Source organism: Triticum aestivum, chromosome 3A (genome assembly GCF_018294505.1).
Source record: "Triticum aestivum cultivar Chinese Spring chromosome 3A, IWGSC CS RefSeq v2.1, whole genome shotgun sequence".
In the NCBI taxonomy this organism is placed as follows: domain Eukaryota; kingdom Viridiplantae; phylum Streptophyta; class Magnoliopsida; order Poales; family Poaceae; genus Triticum; species Triticum aestivum.
The window spans coordinates 73,399,645-73,417,850 of NC_057800.1; positions in this window are offsets into that span (position 1 = coordinate 73,399,645).

The window sequence follows — 18,206 nt, forward strand, 5'->3', positions numbered from 1 at the left end:
ATGATGCAAACTTGGTCATGGGGTCGTGGCAACAGCCCCGCCCCCTAGCGGGCGATCACTGTGGCCACTCCCCATCTCTTCTTGATTAATGTCGCGTGGGCCTGGGGGAGGGCTCGGCCGACTCCCGTTGGGTCCGACTGGCGGTGCCCCCGCCGTCTCCCGAGGTCTCGCTGGCTGGTGGGCCCTGCTGCCTCCAGGCCATACAGACAAGCCGTCGTGGGCGCAGGACTAGGTACGGTGGTGCTGATGTCAGGGCCAGTTGGGCAACAGTGCCACGCCGCGGGGAGATGTTCCCAAGTACGGCGCGCTGTAGCCATGCCTGCCCTTGGTAAGGGGCGGGGAGTGGGCTTCATTGTAGCCACGCCCCTGCCCTGTCCCCCTCGATGAGGTCACGGTTTGTTGGAGTCGCCGACCGACTCCCCAAAGCCGGCTTCTCTGGAAGTCGTCCCTGGGACTCGGCCGTGAGCGGGCAGTCGGCCGCCTTGCCGTAGACTCCCCAGGAGGCGGCTCTTCGCCCTGTGGTCTTGAGGGGCGCAGCCTGCCCCGATGTCTTGAAAGGTCGTGGGGCTCGGGTTGGCCTACCCGTGGCCCATTACTTCGACAGTAGTCCCCGAAGCTAGTGAGGCGCCGCGGACGATCGACCGAGAAGCCTCAGCAGTTTCTCTTTCTAGGCACAACTCATGGTCTTGATTGACTTCCGCCGGGCTGACTAGAAGGAGTCGGACTCGCCCAACTCGGACTTACTCAATTTTGACTTGCTCAGTAGTTCGAACGTCGCGACGGGATTTCAAGTGGCGTGCTAGCTAAGTTTCCAGGCCGCCGCCCGTTCCTGGTCTGTCACACGAAAGCACGTGGCCAGGCTGTTCTGCCATCCCACGCGCGACAGGACATGCCCATAGGCGGGGCCCGCCACTACCGCGCCTCGGCACCCGAGCGGATCCGCTGCGGCCCTGGCAGGCGGTTGGGATTTCGGTGAAGTTACTGTGCGCAGTAACTTTACGTGGATCGTGGGGGTCGTGGGGCTGCGGGCGCAGTAAATCCCCACGTCCGCCCCCTCGGCTTCGCAGCCCATAGGACTATAAGTAGGGGGAAGAGGGGGGCACGCGCGCCCCTCCTTCCCACTACCCCTCGCTTCTTCCTGCTCGCAGCTCCTCGCTCTCCTGCTTCCTCTTCTCTTCTTCGCCTTGCCGCACACCCAAGCTCCGGCGAACGCCGCGGGGACAGCTTCGCGATGAGCTCTTCCTCCGCGGTCACGCCTCCCCAAGTGCGCTCCGGCACCTGGGACGGCTCCGAGGTCCACGAAGACCATATCGAGTTCCTCCGCCGGACCCATCGGCTTCCCGGCAAGGATCGCGTGCAGGTGCGTCTCGCGCCGGAGGGGGAGATTTCCCCTGTCCCGCGAGAGGGCGAGCGGGTCATCTTCCGCTTGCACTGCCCGCGCGGGCTGGGGCTGCCGGCGAGCAGTTTCTTCCAGTCGTTCATGGAGTTTTATGGATTCCAGCCGCACCACCTCACCCCCAACACAGTGGTGCTGCTGTCCGCCTTCGTGGCTCTGTGCGAGGGCTTCCTTGGATTCCTCCCCACCCTCGAGCTCTGGGGGGAGTTCTTCTTCTCCAAGCTCGGCACCCAAGCCGCGGGCGTGCCGGCTCAGTGCGGCGCCTTCATCGCCGTGCGAAGGACAGGAGCCGACAACCACTTCCCCTCCATATCGCTGCTGAAGTCGGTGAAGATGTGGAAGCAGTCTTACTTCTATGTCAGGAACGTCACCACGAGGGGCGACTGGGTTAATCTGCCGGCTTTCGAAGCCGGCCCGCCGGCTGGCAGACTGCCCCACTGGTCGTACCAGGCCAGGTCGCTGACGCCTACGGGAGCCGGCGCCATCACGCTACTCCGATTGCTGACGCAGTCGGAGGGTCTGACTGGCCCGGACCTGCTGGCCGCCTTCGTCTCACGCTGAGTTCTCCCACTCCAAGGTCGCCCTTACCTGATATGCTAGATGAGCGGGGGCCGCGACCTGAGTCGATGTGCACCAAGGACATGCCTCACGAAGAGGTGGCCCTGATGGTGAACTACCTCTCGGACAGCAGGCTCCCGGAGGACTGGCGATTCGGCAAGGAGCCATACTCCCGCGCCAACCCCCCGCCCGTGGTGAGTCGCCTTTCTTTTCTTTAGATTGTCTTCTTCTTGCCGAGTCTTGTTCTAATCAGTCTGCTTTTTGGTTAGAATCCCCTTCTTCACCCACCAGCCGGCACCTCGGGGCCGGCCCGTGAGTTCGCCACCGATCGGGCGGAGAGCAACGTCGACGACCCCGATCTGGGGGCGGTGGGTCTGGAAGACAACACTGAGGGAGGAGGAGGGACGACAGGCGACTTCAGGCCCTCGGCTACCTTTGCCGACTGGCCTGAAGACGACGCCGAGGGAGGAGTCGCCCCTCACCATCGGCCAGGAGCCAGCCAGCCGGGCGCGGGCTCTTCTGCCGTGTCGGGCGCTCCAGGCGGCGGGAAGAGGCGCCGGGCTGCGCCGACTTTGTTTGGCAGGCGGCCGAAGAAGCCAAGGGCTCGGCTCTGGCGACCCGGCGGGACGAGGCAGCCGCGAAGGCCATCCGCTTCCGTAAGGAAGTGAAGAAGCCGCCATTGGTCTCTACGTGAGTATTCTGACTTCAAAGTTTATTCTTTCCTCGTGTTTTGTCTGAGTCTCTGCTCGCCCTTCTTTCTTCAGGGCTCCCCTCTCTCTTGAGCGGGTCGCCGCCGCCTCCATCATGGTGTCAGCGGGGACGCCTGCCACCACTCGGAGGATAGACCCTGCTGCCGACCTCTGGGAGGCGATGGAGCAGAATGCGCAGGAGAAGCGCAATGAAGAAGAAGCCCTCTGCCTGGAGAAGGCAGAGGCCGACAGGGCGAAGGCCTCTGCCAAGAAAAACTAGCGGAGGCCGAAGCCGCCGCCGCGGCGAAGCAGCGGGCTGAGGAAGCCGCACGCCGCCAGGCGGCCTTGCTTGTTACCCCGCTGAACTCTGCGCCGCCACCGCCGGAGTTCATGGGGTAGACTGGAGGAGCCAGCGGGGAGAACCTCGTCGAGGAGAGGGAAGGCGGCGAGCCCTCTACTCCGGGCGTGAACGTTCCGCCGCCGCCTCCGCCGCCATCTGAAGGCGTGCGAGGCGAGCAGCCAGCGAACCCTCCGGTGCCGCCGACCAAAGAAGAGGCCGTGGCGAGGCTACTCCTCCAGGTCAGCTCGCCAGCGCACCATCGTCTGGAGAAGGCGACTTCGGCACCCCGCCCCCTGAAGGCCGGCACCGCCAGCTCCGCGGCTCTAGACACCGAGGCAACGAGTGCCGCACCTGTTGGGTGGGTGCGGGGAGGCGGCACAGGGCCGCTGAATCGGGCGCTCCTGGACATCCAAGCGAAGGTCCGCGCTGAGGGCGACGCCCTCTAGAGCTGCACCAAGGCGTTCCTGGCGTCGCGGGCGGCCGTCCGGGTATGTATTTTCTTTGGGCCTTTATTTTTCTTGTTCCTCTCTGTGGGGGCGCACCAGCGTACCCACTGGGTGTAGTCCCCGAGTTTCGGGTCGGCTGCTGAGCAGGCGGTCCGGAACTCCAATTTGATGAACTTCTGGGTACTAACTTTGTCTGAAATGCTTGTTGCAGGACTACCACAACCTCCGCGTCACCACCTTCAACCGTAATGTTGAAGAGTTGGGCAAGCGGACCGCTGACTTGGCGGAGAGACGGAGTAAGTCCTCCTCCTTTTTCTCTTCTCTGCGGGGGTGCGCTAGCGCACCCGCGGGCTGTAGTCCCCAAGATTCGGGCCAACTGCTGAGCAGTCGGGCCGGATCTCCCTGGCGACCTACTTTATTGACGACTGTTGTCTTTCTTTCTTTCCTTCAGGGGCCAACGCTGCTCTTCAACAGCAGCTGAGCGAAGCCAACTCTGCCCTGCTCGCCAAAGGGGAGGAGTGCAGCAAGCTTGCGGCGGAGCGCGATCTGCTGACCACTCAGTTGGCAGAGCAGAAGGGGCTGCTCGCGAAGTCGCAGAGGGAGGCGGAGGAGACGGAGGCCGCCCTCCTGGCCGAGTTCGCGAGTGTGCGCTCTTCCTGGTCTGACAAGGAGGCGATGCTGTCCTCCGGCTTCCACGAGATCGAAGACATCGTTGATGGTGAGTCTCTTTGTTTTCTTTCTTTGAGCCGCCGACCTAGGTCGTGCCGACTCCTGGTTTTTGACTCGCTTTTTTGTTTCTTCGTGTCTTTTGCAGACTTCTTCCCTGGGCAGTCTCAGGCCGCTATCCAAGCCATCGAGGCCGATCGTGCAAGTCGGAGGGCGGAGGGCGCAGAGATCACCGCCGATGCCCCCGAACTCTTGATGAGCACATCTTGAGTATCGAGGCTCGCCTCCGGCCGGCTCACCGGATGCTGCGCCGGCTTCAGCGCGTCGGCGCCCAGGCGATCTCCGCCCTTTGGCCGGATATGCAGGCTCCGCGCACCCCCAGCCTGACGGCCAACTGGTTGGAGGTCGCGGCTGGTCGCCTCGAGGCCTGGAAGGGCTCTTCGGCCCGGGCTGGAGCGCGCCGGGCCTTGGAGTTCGTCAAGGCGTGGTACCCGGGGCTGGATCTAGACCGGTTGGCCATGCTTCGGTCGAAGGCCCAGCCGAAGCTGGCGGCTGCGAAAGACACCCTCGTCAAGCGTGCTGCGGCGATCGCCGAGTACACCGACACGAGCATCTTCGTCCCCGAGCGGTCTGAAGACGGCGAGGAGGTCCCGCCGGAGTGGTTTGGGATGAACCCAGACTACGGCGAAGACTCGGCGGAGGTGATCGGCTCCAGCGTCGAGGAGGAGGACGAGGCGGAGGATGAGGGCGAGGCGGAGGCACCAGAAGACGGAGCAGACGGCCAGCCTCAGCCCGACCGCGCCTCCAGCAACGAGCCGCGTGCGACCGATCCGACTGCTGCCGGAGGCGATCAAGCCGAGACTAGCCGGCCGACCGCCCCGACGACTGACGCTGGCGCCTCCTCCGACCCCCGACTCCGTCTGCCGCCTCCTAAGCTGCCGCTGTGTCTTTTGTTTTATCTGCTTCAGTAGTCTTTTGAAGAACTTGTTAATTCGCACAATTCCACCCGCGGGGTGTATTTTGAACCTCTGCTTGACAATTCGGCAAAGGGCCTGCGTTATATATATGTCTATCTTTTCTTACTCATTGTTCTTTTTGGCTGTTTTCCTTTGCCGCTTTCTCCTAGTTGCCTGCCTTGCCAATCGGACAGCCGCTCTGCAGACTGTTGCTGGATCAAGTGCTAGGCTACTTTGGGAAAGCAAGTACTTAGCCGATTTCAAGATTGTTTGAGCAAGTTGGATAGAAAACGACAATCCGACTGTCCGAGAGTCAGTTTGCGAGAAGGGCTTGGAAGCCGTCTTGAGCTATGTTTTATGCTTTGGGTCCTTAGCCATTTTTCATGCGAATGCCCATTCTACCTTACTGCTGCCCACCGTACAGTCGCTCTGCGAGCTGCGGCTTCTGGCAGGAGACGGCTTAGGCGTTTACACACTACTTGTCCAACTGCAGGAAGCATTTCATAGTGCAAGGCGGCAAGTCCCCGGGCCGACTTGTTGTGCCCGGTGCCAAGCGGCATGATAAAGAGTAACATGCTTGTAGGCATAATTTTTATCATACAGACAAAAGAGGGCAGTCCCTGAGCTCGTCTCGGGGGGCCCAAATCTTGGTATTTTAATACAAAAGGTAGTGTGGTACATACTGCATCAACTGTAAAATCTTCGGAGAAGATTTGCATTCCATGGCCGCTATGTCTCCTTGCCGGAGTCGTCCATCTTGCGTGCTCAGGGCTTCTCAGCGTCGACCAGGTAGTAGGAATCGTTGCCTAGTACTTTGCTGATGATGAAAGGGCCCTCCCAAGGCGGTGAGAGCTTGTGTTGTCCGGCTGTTCGCTGGATCAGCCGGAGCACAAGGTCGCCTTCTTGGAAAGATCTTGGCCTGACCTTCCTGTTGTGGTATCGGCGCAGGCTCTGCTGGTAGATGCTGGACCGGCTGAGTGCCAGCAGCCGACCCTCTTCCAGCAAATTGACACCGTCTTGCCGTGCTTCTTCTGCTTCCTCCTTGGTGTACATGGTGACTCGTGGGGAGTCGAACTCTATGTCCGTTGGGATGACGGCTTCGGCACCGTAGACGAGGAAGAAGGGCGTGAAGCCGGTTGACTTGTTTGGAGTCGTGCGCAGACTCCAGAGGACGGCTGGCAGCTCGTCGAGCCAGCAGCCAGCCGAGCGCTCCAGAGGCTCGATCAACCGAGGCTTGATGCCGGACAGGATGAGGCCGTTTGCTCGCTCCACTTGGCCGTTTGACTGCGGGTGGGCGACGGACGCTAGGTCCAGTCGGATGCCCTGTGTTGCGCAGAAACGGGCCAAGGCGCCTTTGGCAAAATTTGTGCCGTTGTCAGTGATGATGCTGTGTGGTATGCCGTACCGAATTGTGATATCGGTGATGAAGGTCACGGCAGTCGGACCGTTCAGTTTCTTAATTGGCTTTACTTCCACCCACTTGGTGAACTTGTCCACTGCGACAAGTAGGTGAGTTAGACCACCTCGTGCTGTTTTGAATGGTCCCACCATGTCTAGACCCCAAACTGCGAAAGGCCAAGCAATGGGGATGGTCTTGAGCGCGGAAGCCGGCTGGTGTGGCTTGGAGCTGAACTTCTGGCACCCTTTGCATTTTTGGACCAACTCCTTGGCCTCTTCCAAGGCAGTCGGCCAAAAGAAACCGTGCCGAAAAGCTTTGGCGACGAGTGCTCTTGAAGCCGCATGGTGGCCACATTCGCCTTGATGGATGTCTTTGAGGATCGCCTGGCCTTGCTCTGGCTCTACGCAGCGCTGGTAGACACCAGTGACGCTGCGCCTGACCAGCTCTCTGTTGATTATGGTATAGGCTGCTGCCCGGCATTGTACTTGCCGAGCTGAGGTCTCATCAGTTGGTAGCTCTTTGTTCACCAGAAATTTGAGGATGGGCTGGGCCCATGAGGGTGCTGCTATTTCGTCGACTATCAGAACTGCGACTTGGACGAGGGCGGCTGGGCTGGGAGGCGGCGGGCTGGAGTCAACAACCGCTTGTTGGGCTGATGAAGTCCCCAGGCCGACTGGCTCGGTCCTTGGGCCGAGTTCTGGAATCTTCAAGTCCGTCACCGCAGTCCCCGGGCCGGGCTCGACTGTGGCAGCTCTGGAGTCGCCCGCCAAAGTCCCCGTTCCGACTGCCGGAACTCTGGAGTCGGGTCCGCCGTCTTCGGGAGGAGCCGGCACAAAGATGGAGTCTGATTCTGGTGAAGGCTTGACAAACGGCTTGAGGAGGCGTTGAAGGGTGACGCCAGATGTATTGCTTGGCGGGTAGAGCCGATTCGTGCCAAGGCGTCTGCTTGGTCGTTGTCGTTTCTTGGCACATGGAGGAACTCGCACCCTTCGAAATACCCGCTGAGTTGCTGCACGAAGAAATGGTAGCTCGCCATGTTTGTGTCATTGGCGTCCCAATCGCCAGACGACTACTGGACCACTAAGTCCGAGTCGCCATAACAGCTCGCATCCAAGAAACTCAACAACTCGCATCCGGCTGTGGAGTCTATCACCTGATCAATTCTCGGCAGAGCAAACGAGTCCTTGGGGCAGGCCTTGTTGAGGCTCGTGTAGTCAATACACATTCGCCATTGCTTGTTCTTCCTTAGCACCAGGACCGGATTTGCCAGCCACTCCGGGAAGAAAACTTCCATAATGAAGCCGACTGCTAGGAGTCGGGCTATCCTCTTCTCCGAAAACTCTTCTCTTCTCTTCTGATAAGCGGCGCAGGGGCTGGCTGACCGGCTTTGCATCAGATCGAACGTGTAACTTGTGCTCGGAGAATTCCGTCGGCACACCTGGCATGTCTTTGGGAGACCATGCGAAGATGTCCCGATTCTCACGGAGGAAATCGACGAGCTCGCCTTCCTATTTGCTGTCGAGGTTTGCACCTACGACGGAGTACCTCTCTGGGTGTTCCGGATCCAAGGGTATCTTCTTTGTCTCTTTGGCCGGCTTGAACGAACCTTCGGCTTCCGACTCCTTCGGGTCGAGCGATATCTCCGGCTGCTTGCTGGCCATCGCCACAGCTCGCTCAAGGAGTCGCTTCTCAGCCGCAATCACCAGGGACTCGGCCAGCCGACTGCTCTCGGCCGCGCAAGCGGACGACTTCCGGTAGTCGCCGGCCACAGTCAGAATTCCCATGGAACTGGGCATCTTCATCTTGAGGTAAGCGTACTGGGGGACCACCATGAACTTGGCCAAGGCGGGCCGGCCAAGTAGCGCATGGTATGGGCTCTCAAGGTGCACCACCTCAAACCAAACAGACTCTCTTCGGAAGTGATCTTTGTCCCCAAAGAGGACGTCAATCAGGATCTTGCCGATTGGTGAACAGGAAAGCCCAGGAAAAATGCCATGGAACACAGTCTGGCTGTTCTGAAGCTGTCTCTTCTTGATTCCTAACTTCTCCATGGTGTCCTTGTACAGGATGTTGATGCTGCTGCCCCCATCTATCAGAACTCGCGAGAAACGCGCGGCCCGTCTGTCCGTGGCAAAGGTGGCGTCCAGGACCAAGGCATAGGAGCCCGGACTCGGCATCACTTCTGGGTGGTCAGCCCTGCTCCAGCTGATGGGCCTCTCTGACCAGTGCATGAACTCTGGCGTCTCTGAGGCTACCGCGTTCACCTCTTGTTGCTGCAGCCGCCTGCTACGTCGATCGTCAGCCACACTGGTGAACACCACATAGGCTCCGTGCTCTTCAGGGTACTCGTCTTGTACTGCGCCGACTGGCCTGACTGTCGGCTGCTGGGGCGGAGGCGGAGGCGGCTGCCCAGCAGGCAGGGGTGGCAGGAGGCCGTCTCCCTTGGCGATCCTGGTGACCAAGTGGCACTTCCGGGTGGTGTGATTCGATGGCTTCGCGCCTCTATGGAACTTGCAAGGTCCATCCAAGGTCTGCTCATAGGAGAAGGCCGGCAACCAGTTCGGCTTGCCGCCTTTCTGTCGCTTGGGCGGAGGCTGCTCTTCTGGCTGCTCGGCTTCGACGGTCGCGACCTGTCGGCTGCTGGAAGCCGGCTGCGGGGCCTTGCGCTTGTGGTCGCCTTGCTGTTGTCGCCGGCCGGCGTCTGCTGCCGGAGTTCTCGGAGCCTGAGGAGCTACCTTGCCAGTCGTGCTGATTTGAATTTCCGTCTTCATGGAGGAGTCGGCCGTAGCGTACTTGTCTGCTATGATCAGCAGCTCGTCGAGGGTTTCTGGCTCGTCGCAAAGGAGCTTCTGCTTGAGGAGGGTGCCTTCCCGGCACCCGGCTGTGAAGTACTCGATGGCCTACACCTCGTGCACGCCCTCGCAGGAGTTTCGGAGCTCATCCCAACGCGTGAGGTAGTCGCGAGTCGACTCATCAGGACCTTGCATGCATAGGGAGAGCTGGCGAGGCTTGGGAGGACGCTTGTACGTGCTGGTGAAGTTGTGAACGAATGCTTCGGTGAAGTCGACCTAGCTGTTGATGCTGCGGGGCTTTAGGCTGTTTAGCCATGTCCGAGCTGTGCCCTGGAGCATGAGCGGAACGTACTTTACGGCAACACGCTTGTTGCCGTTTGCTATGCTGACAGCCGTGGAGTAGTCGACTAGCCAGTCTTCTGGCTTCACGAAGCCGGTATACTTGGGCGTGTCTCTTGGGAGCGTGAACCCTCTGGGAAAGGGCTCGTCCCGAATGCGGGGCCCGAAACAAGGCGGAACCAGCTCGTCTTCTTCTTCCAGCGCCAGGGACCGGTGAAGTCGGTCGATCCGGTGGCGGGCATCATTCTCTCCGAGCCCCTCTCGGCGGCCAAGCCGGTCACCGAGAGTCGGATGGTCAACAAGCGGCAGGGAGACTCGCCTCTCCTTGCGGGGAGGGGGAGGCAGACAGTCGTCCCGTCGTTCCACTGCTCTCGGGCAGCCGTCTCGGTCGCGCTCTATGGTAATCCGAGTCCGACTGTGGCTGATAGCCGGCTCCTTGTCCTTCCTTCCTCGGGTACCGCCAGTCGGCGTCCGAGACGTCGCGCCTTGATCTCGGTGCGGGTCGTCGTTTGGCCACTGTGGTGCCTCCGTGCGGCAGCCGGCCTCGTTCTGCACGGCGGCCGCGTCGAGGAGCTGCTGGACTCGCTCCATCATGAGGCGGCGCTCTTCGCCCTTGAAATTGTCCAGCTCATCCGCCGCTGCCTGGGTGGCTTGGATGTTCTCCGCTGGCGTGGCATACACGGGGCGGCTAGCCCCAAACAGGCTGGCGATGGCTACGCCGCGTTGCTGAACTGCGCCAAGGCGGCTGGGCCCTGCCGGAGCCGGTGAGCCGCCAACAGCGCGATCCATCTCCCGCTGGTAAGCTTCTAACAAGCGTCTTATGCTGGCTAGCTTCTTCGCGCCTTCAACAAGCTGAAGGCGGCGCGCTTCTAACGTCTCTGCGTCAGCATCTTCTGGAATGGGCGCAGCTAGGTCTTGCAGCACCGCGCCGAGTGAGTCGGGCGCCCTTCCACCAGGGAACTCGTCATGACTGATGACCAGCACCTCACTGACAGTGCTCCCGTCGCTCTCCGCGTGGGGGAGGGGTTCGTCGTAGATCACCATGTTGCAGGGGAAAGCGTCGACCGACACGGTGTCGGAGTCGACCAGCATCGGGTCGGTGGAGCCTACGTACTCCAAGTCTACGAAAGGCTCGCCGGAAACATGGAGTTGATCGAGGAGGCCCGCGAGGAGGTTTTCGGGGCCGCCTACGCCCGCGTCGGACGCAGGTTCATCGGAGAGGCGGACCTCGCCGACAAGTTCGGCCAAGGAGTTAGCTGCACAAGCGATCTCCACGCCGCGCAGCGCGTCGATGCAAACTTCGTCTGGCGTGCCTGGCTGGCTGCGCTCGCCAGGGAGGAAAAGGGTTCCCGTCCAGAACAGATCTCCGGATGGCGGTGCACCATGCCCCATGGTGGGAGCCAAATGTCGGGGTTTGGTGCAACATATGCCAACGGATGGCTTATCATGGTGGGGGCGAGTAGAACGTCGCTGGTGCCTGGAAACGGGATGAGGCGAAGACATGCACGCCGGCGAATCTTACCCAGCTTCGGGGCTCTCCAGGGAGATAGTACCCCTACTGCTGCTCTGCGGGGTCTCCGCATGATCACTATGGTCAAGTGTTTACACGGTCGCTCCTTGAGCTGTGTATGGTGGTAGGAGAGGGCAAGGCTCGCTCTCTCCCTCTATCTGGTGAGGTATCGAACTACTGGGATCCAACCCTTTGCATGGGTGCCCTAGGGGTTTATATAGGCCTACCCCCTAGGGGTACAATGGTAACGTGACTGGGCGCGGGCCCAGCCGTCAGTGTCTCCGACCTCCGACTTCTCCGCCGACTGCTTGGGGCCGCCGACTTGTGGGCCCCGCCGACTGGTCTGGTACGGAGCCGACAGGCCGCGTCCGCCGCGGGCGGGTCTTGCCGGCTGCTGATTACTGTAGCCGTGCTCCTGATGATGCAAGCTTGGTCATGGGGTCGTGGCAACAGCCCCGCCGCCTGGCGGGCGATCACTGTGGCCACTCCCCATCTCTTCTTGATTAATGGTGCGTGGGCCCGGGGGAGGGCTCGGCCGACTCCCCCGGGCCGACTGCCGTTGGGTCCGACCGGCGGTGCCCCCGCCGTCTCCCGAGGTCTCGCTGGCTGGTGGGCCCTGCTGCCTCCAGGCCATACAGACAAGCCGTCGTGGGCGCATGACTAGGTACAGTGGTGCTGATGTCAGGGCCGGCTGGGCAACAGTGCCATGCCGCGGGGAGATCTTCCCAAGTACGGCGCGTTGTAGCCATGCCTGCCCTTGGTAAGGGGCGGGGAGTGGGATTCATTGTAGCCATGCCCCTGCCCCGTCCCCCTCGATGAGGTCATAGTTTGTTGGAGTCGCCGGCCGACTCCCCAAAGCCAGCTTCTCTGGAAGTCGTCCCTGGGACTCGGCCGTGAGCGGGCAGTCGGCCGCCTTGCCATAGACTCCCCAGGAGGCGGCTCTTCGCCCTGTGGTCTTGAGGGGTGCAGCCTGCCCCGATGTCTTGAAAGGTCATGGGGCTCGGGTTGGCCTACCCGTCGCCCATTACTCCGACAATGACGATCATGTAACTTCAGATCAAGTTACTACCGAACCTCGTAGGTAAACCAGAGTGAGATCCACACCAGAGTGGTACGGTAATCCTATTCTGGAGGTCATGTTACTTGACCATGACGAACCTACGGACTATGAGGAAGCGATGATGAGCCCAGATTCCGCCATTAGTATCTGGTATACTAATGGCGCACCCGTGATGCGCCATTAGTATATACAACAGTGCGCCATTAGTATGCCTCCCAGGGGGCCATGTATACCCAGGTGCTTTGGCATACTAATGGCGCACGTCAGAAAGATGTGCCATTAGTAACTTCGGCATACTAATGGCGCACTCTTTAATGATGCGCCATTAGTAACTTCGGCATACTAATGGTGCACTCTTTAATGATGCGCCATTAGTATCCTTTGGCATACTAATGGCGCACTATGATGTGATGCGCCATTAGTATGAATATTAGGTTTTTTTATTTTTTTATTTTGTGTTTTTTGCACAGGTTACAAAATGTATAATTGGACAAAATATAGACAGCACACATCAACAACAGATTCATCGAATACAATAGAAGATTAGTCTCTGAATACAATTCATCATTTTAGTCTCCGAATACAAGTCATCATATTAGTCTCCGAATTGAAAAGACCGAACAAAGATAGAAAATTATATTACAAGTCTCGAGACCGCGAGTTTGTCTTCACATTACAAGTCGATATCGATCATCTAAACTACCATCACATAGAAGAGAGCTGCGGTCATCACGATGAGCATCATCACGATGAAACTCGTCTTCATCCGGTTCCTCCAACGCTCCCTCCCCTCTCCCGATAGATAGCGGGCATATCTAGATTTGGCCTCGGCCCTAGTGGCGTACCCTTTGTAACTGTTACTGCTGAATCGGTGAACCTGTCTCCGACACTCCTCCTAGTCGTCGTAGACTCCGGGAACCTTACCCTTGTACACGACATACCACGGCATCGCTATGTAGTAGCCAAACGAAACGTTAGTACCAATTCACAGACAATACATAAGCAATATATAAGTATGCAACAGAACGATCGGAAGAGAAAAGCAAGACATTAATAGCATCGATTACATCTTAAGTTGAACGACTCTCGAAACCAAAGAGACATACTACAAGTTCATTAAAGTTTAATTACAACATGAGACTCAAGGGACCGGAGCGTGGATGAAGCCGCCGTCTATCGTGGGAGTCATGAAAGAACGGGCGTTGTCAGCCTTCATTTGTAGGATTGTGTCGATTTCACTGTTGGACGGTTGATTTCTGAGGTAGAACTGCCCCGCGGTACGAAGGACATCTTGATGGATGATTTCCGCAAACTCCGACTGGATGCGAAAGAATTCTTGTCTGATGTCCGCGTCCTGGATTGCCGACACGCTCGCGGCCCAATCTTTGAGTCTACTCGGTAGCAGAAGTTGATGATGGTCCCGTACGATCGAACGCATGTGATGGATGGCGTAGTAGGCAACCTTCTGACCGCCAGGCGGCTGCTTGACGCAGCAGAACGTCGTATTGTGGGAGAACACGTGCTTGCCGTACTTATGAATAGGCCTGGTGAAGGTGCCTCCAGATTTGACGTAGCCGGGGAGAACATCATCAAGAACCTTCTTGACATTTGTGTAGTCTACGTTCGACTGACGGTCCAGGTCGAAATACGTGGCCATGGAATATTTGGGGCTTAGGAGGATGAGCGTGCAACGTGTGTCACTGCAGAAAACACGGAATGTTAAAAGAAAAACGATCGAAATCTAAGAATTCATATGTTACGGGGCGGTTGAGGGGAGGACTTACTCGGGAAAGTAAGGCACGAGGAAGTTATCCTTATCTTGGTTTGCCAGAATGACGCCTTCGAGGTAAGAACTCGCGACTTGCCGGTCCCCAGTGCTGCCCAAGATCTTGGACGCATGTAGAAGGGGTCGACTATCACGATGTCCGGGGTCTTGTCGCGAATGATCCGCATCTCCATACTCAGTGAAAATAGCTGAACGAAGGTGTAGTGCAGCGGATGAAGGTTCAACATAGCGTGGATGTCATCAAACCACAGGACGATCGTACCCCCGATGGAGTTATCCACAAAGCCCTTTCCCTCTGGCACCTTGGCCGCGAAAACCGGGTATGCCACATCCTTCTCTCCGAGACGCCGCTTCTCCAAAGAAAGAACACTGTCATGCAGACTCCGCATAGCACCGGTTGCAGCATCGAGCATATTTCTCGGTAGCATCGGCCTACCCGCCACATGCACCCTCCTCGAGATATCCTCAGGTGAAGGTGGCCCGTCCTGAGCACGGATCGTACTCGGTGCCGGCTGGCCCGCACCCTTGTTAGTCTTTCTTTTGCGTGCCTTCTTCTTCTCCTGTAATGGGACCGAGTTCTGCTCACAGACCGCCTTCTTGAGTGTGTTGGGGCTGATCATATTTCGCACCTCGCCTATCTGAGGCTCAGTGAAGTCGGCAGCTGGAGGCGTCTCCTGAGAGCTGAACTGCAGACGACGCCTGTTGCAACTTGGCTTCTCCGTGGTACCAGCTAGATCACACACGTCTTTTGTTGGGTTGGGTTCTTGAGAAGGAGGCCCCATGAAGTCGCCACCGTACCCATGATCGGCAAAGTACTGATCGACGTTGGCAAATGTATCGTCGTCGTCGTCGTTCTGATACTGTGCCATATGCATGTTTAGATCCAGTGGCATAGGGATGTCCGGCACCGTTGCGGCGGTCTTGCCATGGGGCCGACTTGGCGCCGGCACGACTGGCGGTGTTGTCTTTGGGGTGGTGTCCCCCGCCCCCAAACGAATCTGGCTCTTCGGCCAAAGCAGGGTCCAGCTCAGGCAGGCGCTGAGGGTCATCACGTCATCATCGTCGGCCCCGACGGGTCGAATCGGAGGTAACAACTCGTCGCAGCCTGGCAGCACCCGAACCAGTTGAACCCTAAACAAGTTGGGTGGCATCTGGGTACCGTGGAACAAGGGTTGCCCGGTTGAATGATTTTGCCCTTGGCGACATCGACCAACTCGTTGTTCATGAAGTGCAGGAGAGTGCACGGAACGTCGGCGGCGCCCTGCGAAAACATGTAGGGCGTTAGGGATGCCCAGTAAAAGGCAAGGAGATGAAGTCCTCGGCCAAGAGAGGCTAAATTAGTTACCGTGATGATGGCGTCGAGCTCGGCTAATGTCGAGGCACCGCCAACGGCGGGCGTGCAGTTGACGGAGGGGCCGCTTGCTGCAGAGGTGCCGACAGACGTACACCCGGGTGCATTAAGCTCCCGTGCCGGCGTCGGAGACACCAATGCCGCCTCCGCCGGAGACACCAATGGCCCCGCCATCACGTTCTGCGAGTTGCTGGCCGTGAAGCTAGGAATCGGGGGTGGCCCCTATTGGCCGCCCGCAATCCATGCACTAATCCCCTGGATCAAGGTAGGCACAATGGCGGTGATCGTCGCTCCGAGTTGTTGTTGCACTTGCTCTTGGACAATCTCCGGAATCCGCGCCACCTGTGCCCTGAGTTCTTGAACCTCGCGCGCCTGGCTTTCCGAGCTGGTCTTTTTCTCCTTTCGCCCACCAGTGTTATAGTATGACGACCATTTTGTCGACAAGCCTTTGCCGGCCACACGACCAGCTGACGTCGGCTTACTGAGCTTATCCTTGTTCTTCATTACATTCAACGCCCTATTTAGAGTGGTGTCCCACGGGTTGCTCTTAGTCGACCCCGCGCTACTGCTTTCAGTCGCCTGCGGAAGGAATGTGAACCATTTAGAAATTTGGCTTCATTAATTAGAATGCAGCCATATGGAGCTAATTACGCGGGATGTATTCCTTACCAGAACAAGCTCAAGCGCCCTGGTCTTCGGATCCGTGTTAAGCTCCTTTGTTTTCGGGTCCTTCTTGTACCGGGCCCTGACAAAGTTCCTGGTCTGCTTGTCACCGTATTTATCGAAGAGGGGTGGTAGGCCTTGCTCGGCACGGTCCGCCTCCTCCTTGTCCCATATAGGCTCCGCCACTCTGTAACCACCGGGACCGAGTGTGTGTTCCCCTAAGTTCAGCTCCCGCATTTCTTTCCCCCACTTACTTGATTCGGAGCTTGCGGTGCTCGAGCAATTGATCTTGAAGTCGTTGTAGTCATCTTCGGTGATCGAAGGATTTTTCTCCTTGATCTTCTCATAACTCTCACCTTTCTTGATCATTCTCTTCACATTGCTTTTCCAAGTAGACAGGGCCATGCTCATCTTCGTGAGGGCAGCATTGTTCACTTTATTCCCTTTGAGGCTTGTGTTTTCAAATTCAGCGGGGAACTTGTATCATTCGTGCAGCTTCGTGAAGAGGAGGTTGCGCAAATTCCCTCGGTCAGGATGCCTGAGGTTCTCGGTGTTGATCGAGACGGTGCTCCGGAGAATGCACCCGAGCTGAAGCGAGTACCCCTTGACTATTCGTTCGGGCGCCGTTGGATTCCCGCTGGAGTCCACTTCAGTAACTTCCTCCTTGAGGGTGCGGAGCACGGTCGGGCGCTGGTCCTTCCGTTGCCTCTTCGGTTGGCTGCCATCTGTGCGTGCGCCGCCATCATCAGTGGTGGCATCCTCGGCAGCATCATCAGTGGTGGCATCAGTGGGGTCATCCTCGACGGTACCATCAGTGGTCTCAGGATCGATGGGGAAGGCGGCGTCCTCATACAAGTGAGGTTGTTCCTCCATCTCCTGGGACAACTCCCAGAATTTCTTGCCGCCCGAACCCCCGGCCTCATCGTTGTTGGCCATGTTTCTCTATAAATAGGAACAAAGTTTGGTCAAAAAGTTGGTTATTGTCAAGGAACAAGATCTCTAAGTTGACCAAATAACCTAATTCTCGAGGAATGTCGCCAAAAAGTTGGTTATTGTCAAGGAACAATTGAGAGATGTTTGTGATATTGCCTAGGTGTTTTGGGATAGAACCTGTTAGTGTGTTGTTTCTAAGGTCCAAGTCCACGTTCTCAGGGTAACCTAGTTCTTGAGGGGTGTGTCTAGAAAGTTGGTTGCTGCAAAGATACAAGGTTGTGAGTTTGGTCAAATTGCCTATGATGTTTGTGATATTGCCTTGGATTTTGAAGGCGCTGTTGCATGATGCAGTGGTACAGCCAGCATGGGACCTCATCTTTGCAGGCTAATTTTCTAGATTGTAACACTGGGATTTGTGCACAAGCTAAGCTAGCTAAGACAGTAGCTTCCTTGCAGCCCACAAAAGACAAAGGAAAAGGGGTGAAAAGGGGGAGATGGTTAGCTTTGATGAGCAGGCAACATCTTCCTAACCCCCTTCTTCTTGTCTCCTCTCACTATCTCTCTCACACACATGGCAAGCAAGGGTGTCTGAGTGTGTGAAAAAAATACTAAACGAATCCAACCACTAAAGCAAATTAATTTTTATTTCGGTTGAGAATCGGGCACCTTCTAGGTCAAGAAAATTGGGCATGACCTTTGCTAATTTTCTTGACCTTGGAGTGCCCCATTTCTCAACCGAAATAGAAATTAATCAACGTTTCAGGAGAAAGGGGTCATTTTAGAAGATCACAAGTAGCAGCAGCATCACTTGACAAAATCACAACTAGCAGCAGCAACTCGCAGATAGCAGCAGCATCACTTGACAAGTAGTACAGCAGCAGCATTAGTATGTACTAATGGCGCACCGCTTGTCTGGTGCGCCATTAGTATCAATCCCATCTATAGCCCTTTTTCTAGTAGTGTAAATGGCTTGAGGCCATGAAATCTAAGATGAGATCCATGTATAAGAACAAAGTATGGACTTTGATTGACTTGCCCAAAGATCGGCGAGCCATTGAGATTAAATGGATCTTCAAGAGGAAGACGGACGCTGATAGTAGTGTTACTATCTACAAAGCTAGAATTGTCGCAAAAAGGTTTTCGACAAGTTCATGGTGTTGACCACGATGAGAATTTCTCACTCGTATCTATGCTTAAGTCTGTGCAAATCATGTTAGCTATTGCCGCATTTTATGAAATCTGGCAAATGGATAAACAAAACTGCATTCCTTAATAGGATTTATTAAAGAGGAGTTGTATATGATGCAACCAGAAGGTTTTGT